This window comes from Caretta caretta, chromosome 8, assembly GCF_965140235.1.
Source record: "Caretta caretta isolate rCarCar2 chromosome 8, rCarCar1.hap1, whole genome shotgun sequence".
Lineage (NCBI taxonomy): Eukaryota > Metazoa > Chordata > Testudines > Cheloniidae > Caretta > Caretta caretta.
The window spans coordinates 8,802,089-8,810,381 of NC_134213.1; positions in this window are offsets into that span (position 1 = coordinate 8,802,089).

An 8,293-nucleotide genomic window follows, 5' to 3' on the forward strand; every position below is an offset into this window, starting at 1 on the left:
CCTGAACTATCACTGCTCATAAACCGCTGTAGCTGCATTTCATTGGTGGGTGAAGTCCGTCCTCTTTTTGTTAAAGTTGGTTAAGCACTTCAGAATCCTTCCAGATGAAAAGCATCACCAAATGTACAGAATTATTTCTCAGATCCTCAAAGGTATTTAGGCACCTGTCTGTCATTAATTTCAATGGGAGTTAGGTGCTAAAGTATCTTTGGAGATCTGGGCTATTGTGTGTGAAAGAAACATGTTGTTTGTAGTGATGTTGTTGGCCCCAGGATATTAGAGAGACAAGGTGGGGGAGGGAATATCTTTTATTGGACCAACTTCTGTTGGTGACAGAGACAAGCTCTCCAGCTACACAGAGCTCCTTTTCATGACTGGACAGAAACATGACATTTTTTTTCCTAAAAAGAAAAGGAGTACTTGTGGCACCTTAGAGACTAACCAATTTATTTGAGCATGAGCTTTCGTGAGCTACAGCTCACTTCATCAGATGTTTACCGTGGAAACTGCAGCAGACTTTATATACACACAGAGAATATGAAACAATACCTCCTCCCACCCCACTGTCCTGCTGGTAATAGCTTATCTTATTTATCATTTTTATGGCTGATTTAGAACAACGCTTCCTCAGCTCTCGTCCCCTAAAGCCCCTACTCTACTTGCGCTATATTGATGACATCTTCATCATCTGGACCCATGGAAAAGAAGCCCTTGAGGAATTCCACCACGATTTCAACAATTTCCATCCCACCACCAACCTCAGCCTGGTCCAGTCCACACAAGAGATCCACTTCCTGGACACTACAGTGCTAATAAACAATGGCCACATAAACACCACCCTATACCGGAAACCTACTGACCGCTATTCCTACCTGCATGCCTCCAGCTTTCACCCTGACCACACCACACGATCCATCGTCTACAGCCAAGCTCTGCGATACAACCGCATTTGCTCCAACCCCTCAGACAGAGACAAACACCTACAAGATCTCTGTCAAGCTTTCTTACAACTACAATACCCACCTGCAGAAGTAAAGAAACAGATTGATAGAGCCAGAAGAGTTCCCAGAAGTTACCTACTACAGGACAGGCCTAACAAAGAAAATAACAGAACGCCACTAGCGGTCACCTTCAGCCCCCAACTAAAACCCCTCCAACGCATTATTAAGGATCTACAACCTATCCTAAAGGATGACCCAACACTCTCACAAGTCTTGGGAGACAGGCCAGTCCTTGCCTACAGACAGCCCCGCAACCTGAAGCAAATACTCACCAACAACCACATACCACACAACAGAACCACTAACCCAGGAACTTATCCTTGCAACAAAGCCCGTTGCCAATTGTGCCCACATATCTATTCAGGGGACACCATCACAGGGCCTAATAACATCAGCCACGCTATCAGAGGCTCGTTCACCTGCACATCCACCAATGTGATATATGCCATCATGTGCCAGCAATGCCCCTCTGCCATGTACATTGGTCAAACTGGACAGTCTCTACGTAAAAGAATAAATGGACACAAATCAGATGTCAAGAATTATAACATTCATAAACCAGTCGGAGAACACTTCAATCTCTCTGGTCACGCAATCACAGACATGAAGGTCGCTATCTTAAAACAAAAAAACTTCAAATCCAGACTCCAGCGAGAAACTGCTGAATTGGAATTCATTTGCAAATTGGATACTATTAATTTAGGCTTAAATAGAGACTGGGAGTGGCTAAGTCATTATGCAAGGTAGCCTGTTTCTTCTTGTTTTTTCCTACCCCCCCCCCCCAGATGTTCTGGTTTAACTTGGATTTAAACTTGGAGAGTGGTCAGTTTAGATGAGCTATTACCAGCAGGAGAGTGAGTTTGTGTGTGTATGGGGGTGGGGGGGATGTGAGAAAACCTTGATCTATGCAGGAAATAGCCCTACTTGATTATGTAAAGAGTTGTCACTTTGGATGGGCTAGCACCAGCAGGAGAGTGAATTTGTGTGGGGGGTGGAGGGTGAGAAAACCTGGATTTGTGCTGGAAATGGCCCACCTGTTGATCACTTTAGATAAGCTATTACCAGCAGGACAGTGGGGTGGGAGGAGGTATTGTTTCATATTCTCTGTGTGTATATAAAGTCTGCTGCAGTTTCCACGGTAAACATCTGATGAAGTGAGCTGTAGCTCACGAAAGCTCATGCTCAAATAAATTGGTTAGTCTCTAAGGTGCCACAAGTACTCCTTTTCTTTTTGCGAATACAGACTAACACGGCTGTTCCTCTGAAACCTGCCATTTTTTTTCCTGACTAGCAGAGCACAGGTGTGTTTAACCTCATGACCACTAGATGTCACAGTTGCTTTTTTAATTTTAAGTTGCTATAGATGAAAATGCAGAGTGGAAATTTTCAGTGAGGAAAAAATTGGGGTATTTCTTCAAGTTCAGTAGTCATTTTTGACCAGCCTTTTGTAAAGCAAAGTCAGGGGATATATTGCCGGTGCAGACACTGAAGGTGGACATGGTGTATGTGTGTGGGAGGGGGGAATCTTTATTAAAAAGACATAGACTCCTTGCAACAGAGGGTGCTGGGTACTTCACTCAACAGAAAAGATGGACTTGTATGTGAGACTATTTCAAACAGGTGGCTTTACAGAGCTCTGAAAGGGACACTTGTGTACAAGTGCCAAACTAAATAAAACTAGCTAGGAGTAAGGGCTTGAGTGTAGATATTAAAAGGAGTCTCCAGGAAGTGCTGTTATCCAGTGTCTCTCTCTCTCTCTGTTATTTCATCCAGCCTAACAATGCATGCCACGCAATTAAAGAAGGTTCACAATATAGAGATTCTGGTGAGTAAGGAGCCCAAACAAACGGGTTTGTGGCTCAGTAGTTGCCCATTTACCTGCTGGCCTTCCAGAACTCCTAATTAATTCTAAAACATTTTAAAAAAAATTTAAGGGGCAGAGTGGTAGTTGTCCAAGTCACCTCTATCAGATGATCAGATGTAGAGAAAGTGAAGCAAATATTTGCATCACTTGCAAATTTACTCAGGCAAATAATTGCAAGAGCGTTTCTTTACAATGTAGCTGGATAACGTCCACAATTTCTGCAGGCATCTACTTCTCTGTGTAGCCCACCAAATAATTAAAAAGGAGTCCCAGGAGATGTAAATCTGACTCTTTCTACCTTTATTTTGCTTCCAGATTGTCATCTTTATTTGCTCCTTAGCTCACTTTCCTCTTTTGCTGCAATATGTCTATACCAAACAGGTGTATCATCTATCAATAGCTCTGTAACTTAGGGCATCGCTGAGGTGGGACTATACCTACCCTTATCCAATCCACAGGAACCCTGTCTCTAGAATATCTTTTCCATGGTGAGACATGGGGGTGAGGTTGGGCAGGTTGGGGGTGAGGCTATTAAGTAAGTTTACTATATTAGTGTTCCAAAATCTGGTTTTAAGGTGGAAAAAGAGAAATGAAGGTATAATGAGCTTATATGCAGTATTTATTTATAGCAGGCCTCCAGTATTCTAGGGCAGCGATTTGCAACCAGGATTATGCATACTCTTGGGGGTATGCAGAGGTCTTTCAGGGGGTACATCAACTCATCTAGGTATTTGCCTAGTTTTACAACAGGCTACATAAAAAGTGCTACTGAAGTCCGTACAAATTAAAATTTCATACAAGCAATGACTTGTTTATACTATATTCCATGCATAAAGTATGCAGAATAAGTACAATATTTATATTCCAATTGATTTTATAATTATATGGTAAAAATTAAAAAGTAAGCAACTTTTCAGTAATAGTGTGCTGTGATGCTTTTGTATATTTCTGATTTTGTAAGCAGATAGTTTAAAAGTGAGGTGAAACTTGGAGTACACAAGACAAATAAGACTTCTGAAAGGGGTACACTAGTCTGGAAAGGTTGAGAGCTACTGGTCTATCGTCCTTTGTCATAAATATGCAGCCACGAATTCACAACTAAAAGTAGACCCAAATTGCAGCAGGTAATAAAAATCAGTCCAAGACATAGGTAAATGTCTCCTTTCTCATCACAGCCAAGGGTGCTGGAACAGTTTTTATAGTGGGGGTGCTGAGAGCCAATGGAACCAAACTTTAAACTCTGTGTATAATGGAAACCACTTCAAGCCAGGGGGTGCGGTAGCACTCCCCCACCCAGCACTCCTAGTTCCAGCACCTATGATCACAGCCCACCCACCAGATCAAGAGTGCAGCATTCCCTACATCTAGTTCCTGCCGTGGCTTCTGCTTTTATTGTTAAATGTGCAGTTTCCCCAAATTTATTTACTCTCCTACACATAGGTTCCTGCAATTACTAGTTTATTGCTATCTTAGTGCCTAAGCACCTTCTTGAAAGCATCACATAGGCCTGTTCCTGCCCCCGCTGAATCCTTGTCATTGGATGGAAGAGGAGGAGGATTTGGGTTTTAAACCTCTGACACCTACCATTAAAACAATAGAAAACCCTTTTCTCTCTCCTGATATTACAGACATCAAAATGGCAGAACTCTCTTTTTGTTCAGGATGCTTTTTTTTTTTTTTTGGGGGGGGGGGGGGTTATTTTCCAAATGGTAGCCACTTCATTTCTGTACCTAGCCAGTCATGATTACTGCAGCTGAATTACAGCGAAATGAGTACCCACACACTCATCCTTGCTGTGCAGAACTATTGGCATTTGCTGCAGTTCCAGGCTGTTGGCATCTGTTTTACAAGAGAGTGACTATATCTGCAAGACAATAAATGTCTCAATGTAATTTTCCAGCTCCAGTTTTGCATGAGAAGGAGAGGAGGACGTTGTCAGTTTCACTGTCTGAGCTGTCAATGGATGATTCATAAATTAGATGCTTTCTATAAACTGCAACGTCTGGTGCTTGTGTGTGTTGGCAAACGGAAAGCCATCTTGGTCCCATCCATCTAACAGGTGAGAACGACAGAGTGGCAACACATGCAGCTTTTACGTTTTTATGTTTTAACAAAATGATCCTTACAAAATTTACAGAAATATGGTTTGGTGTTAGCCTCCGTTCTTCCCTTCTCTGCTTTTGACTTAAACAGTGGTTACTTGATTGCTTTAAAGGAGGTTTAAGTTCTGGGTTTGCAACTTTTGGGGACCCACCGTCTTTTTAATGTGTAACTGGCATAAAATTGTGTCATATTTTTAGTTTTGACATTTATAAAATAATTTCTACTGCATTAGAACTGGGGAGCACAACCCAGAAATGCAAAACTGTCAAACTGCCTCTCCCGTATTTATTTTATTGGAAACAGTTTTACTATCACTGCCATTTAATTTTTGTATTAATTATGCAAACATTGAAGGTGAGAAGTCAAAGTCAATGTTGAGAGTTAAGCCAATGCTAACTAAGCATTTCTGAAAATCCCACCCTATCTGCTTCAAAAGGCCAGTCTCTTTAACTCAGGCTTGGAGCTCCTGTTGATGGGAGCTACTGAATGAAAAAAAAAAGATGAAAAGAATCTTAGTGCCAGTTTAAAAAAAAACAGACTCCTGTCACTTGAGTGATGATGCCAGCTTGAAATACAGTCTAGACATCTGAAGTAGTCATCAGAATGATGTGAGATTAGTTCTGCATTTCCAGCTAGCAGTTTCTTAAGTCCTTAGATCTCACTTTTCTCAGTATGTATAACTTGAAGTGTTCTGTTTTTCAGCGGGGATATATATTTTTTTCCTTCCTGCATCTGATTTCTGCAAAACTGTAATCTAGAGAAAGGAGAAGCCTTTTCTATTGTTCCTTTTTTGCTGATTTCAGTTATTTCCTTTCTCTGACAATTTCGCACTTTTCTGTGCTGTGGGTGACCTCTTGTGTGAAGAACAATGTAAAGCACATTAAAAAAGATCCTATGTTAATGCCATTAATCTTATTACTATTTCCTAAAAACTGCCATCAGGTGTTTGCTGGTGCAGAGGATAGTGGCTAATGTATTGCTTGACAGATAGTGTTTTGCCTCCAAAGTGCTATCAATCATAAGCAGAGCTGCTTAGAAAAGCAGGAGATTTGTTTGTGAAATTTTTTGGCAGAAAATTTAGTTCCTTTCTGTTTTGTCGTTTATCTTGAAATGTTTTGACCACCTCTACAGCTGCTGTGGGGGGAAAGGGTGATTTTTTTTTGCAAACAATGTATCGTGTTAATGTAGAAAAATCACAATTTGGAATATTTCAACCAACTCTGCTCAGCCAAGAACAAAGAATTTTGTTACATGAGGTCAGGCCCATATAGTCCAGTATCCTGTTTCTGATAGAGGGCAGCACCAGATGCTTCAGAGGAAGGTGCAGGAATCCCTGGAATAGAATAATTTGCCCATAGAGGAATTGTCTTCCCAATCTCTGTCAGCTGGTGGTCACCCATGCCCTACTGCATGAAGGTTAATAACCCACCTCTTTTTCATCCTAATGTAATTATGGAGATGCTCTTTATCCAGATAAACATCCGATTCTCATAAAAATCCTACTAAGCTCCTGGCCTCAAAATGAGTTCCACCGCCAATTACTTATGCATTGTGTAAAAATGACAGACAGACAGAGCTTGGATGGGCACTGTGAAGCTCTTGTTACTTGTTAGGCACAGCTGGTTGGAATCAGACACTGAATAAAGTAGAGCTCCTGCAAGCACCTTACACAATTTGTGATCGCTGAACACCACAAGAGATCTGTAAACCAGACATGTACAGATGCTAACTGACACTGTGTGAGTGGTGGAAGTTGCCCACAGCCAGGGTGTAAAGTGATGAGTAAAGAGCCAAAGACAGAGCCCTGCGGTACCCCCATATACAGCAGGAAGGAGAGAAAGATCCACGCAAAGAGCTGCTGAAGGAACAACTGGAGCGAGAAGAAGAAAACCAGGAGAGGGCTGTTTTGAAAGCCTAGTGGGCCTGTAATTAACATAAATTGTTAAAAATGGATGACTGGTGTGACAGAACTATGGTCGCTCTGTTCAGTCTAAGAGCACAGATTAATTTGAGGACAGCATAATAAATGACATGAAGGAATGTTGTGGGGCCATTAGAGCCAGGCCAGATTCATTTAGCAGATTGGCTAACTTTATGGTGCCCCCTGGGATGTAGACCATTAGGCACTGAGTGCTGTATTTCTCTGCAGTGCTTAGTGTAGAGGGGAGTGTGTTTTATTTCTGTCCAGGGCAGAGGTGGGGGGAGGCTCTTCTCTAGTTTGTTGTTCATGTAAAATAGTCTAGCTAGTTTTGTTAGTTTTTGTATTACTTGTAGCAGCTACAGACTCCAACTGCAATCAGGACCTCATTGTGCTAGGTGCTGCAAAAACACATCGTGAGAGACTGTCCCTCCCCACAAGAACTTGCAATCTAAATAGGCAACACAGACAAATGGGATGGGAGAGGAAACAGGCAAGGAGATACAGTGATTGGCCTAAGGTCACAGGCCAATGGGAGAGCAAGAAACAGAACTCAGGTTTCCCAAGTCCCAGTTCTGTATCCTGTCCACTGGACCCTGCTGTCAAGTTTGGAATTGAAGACTACTAAGGGAATGTAGCTGTGTTTTCACTTGTATTCCTGTAGAAGAAAAGAGTGGAAACAAAGGAGGAGATTTTTTCTGAGAGGTCCTGTGCAAAGATTTTCCTGAGTCTTCTAAGTCGTGACCTAATGCTCACTTTTAATTTATCTAAGTAAAACTCATGAACGGAGAAGTTAGTTACTGTAAGAAATTTGGCCAAGTGGTTTTTCTAGTCCTGGGTTATACCTTTGGCAGAGGTTAAAGGAAAATCTACTTGCTCTCTCTCTAAATATTCTGGAAATGAAGTACTGATGCAGCTCAAACTTATTGTTCTGCAAGCAGCTCAGAAATATGAGAATTTTTCCGACCAGCTCAGCTAAATCTGATTTAAACATTTTTCTGTTTGGATTTGGCTGATTTGCTGAAATTGAAACATTTTGTGGAATTCAAAGAACTCCCAGAGGAGCTCTGCTACATTTCCTGGCAACTCGTTTATCTGGTTCATCCAAAATGAAATACTGCGGGAATTGAGTTCCACAAAAATATTTGAATTTTTAGCTTTTTGCCCTGATTTTTTTCTGCAAAAAAAACACGTTTTCATGGAACTGAAATGCAGTTTCCCAGCCAGCTCTCAGACTGAGGCTACTACTAGTGTGAGACAGGTGTGCATCTCCTTGATATTGTCCAGAGACAAAGGGCATGTCTGCACTGCAATAAAAGACCCACATCATGGCTGTGGCTGGCCTGGGTCAGCTGGCTCCAGCTCCGACTGCAACATAGACTTTGGAGTTGGGCTGGAGCCTGGGCT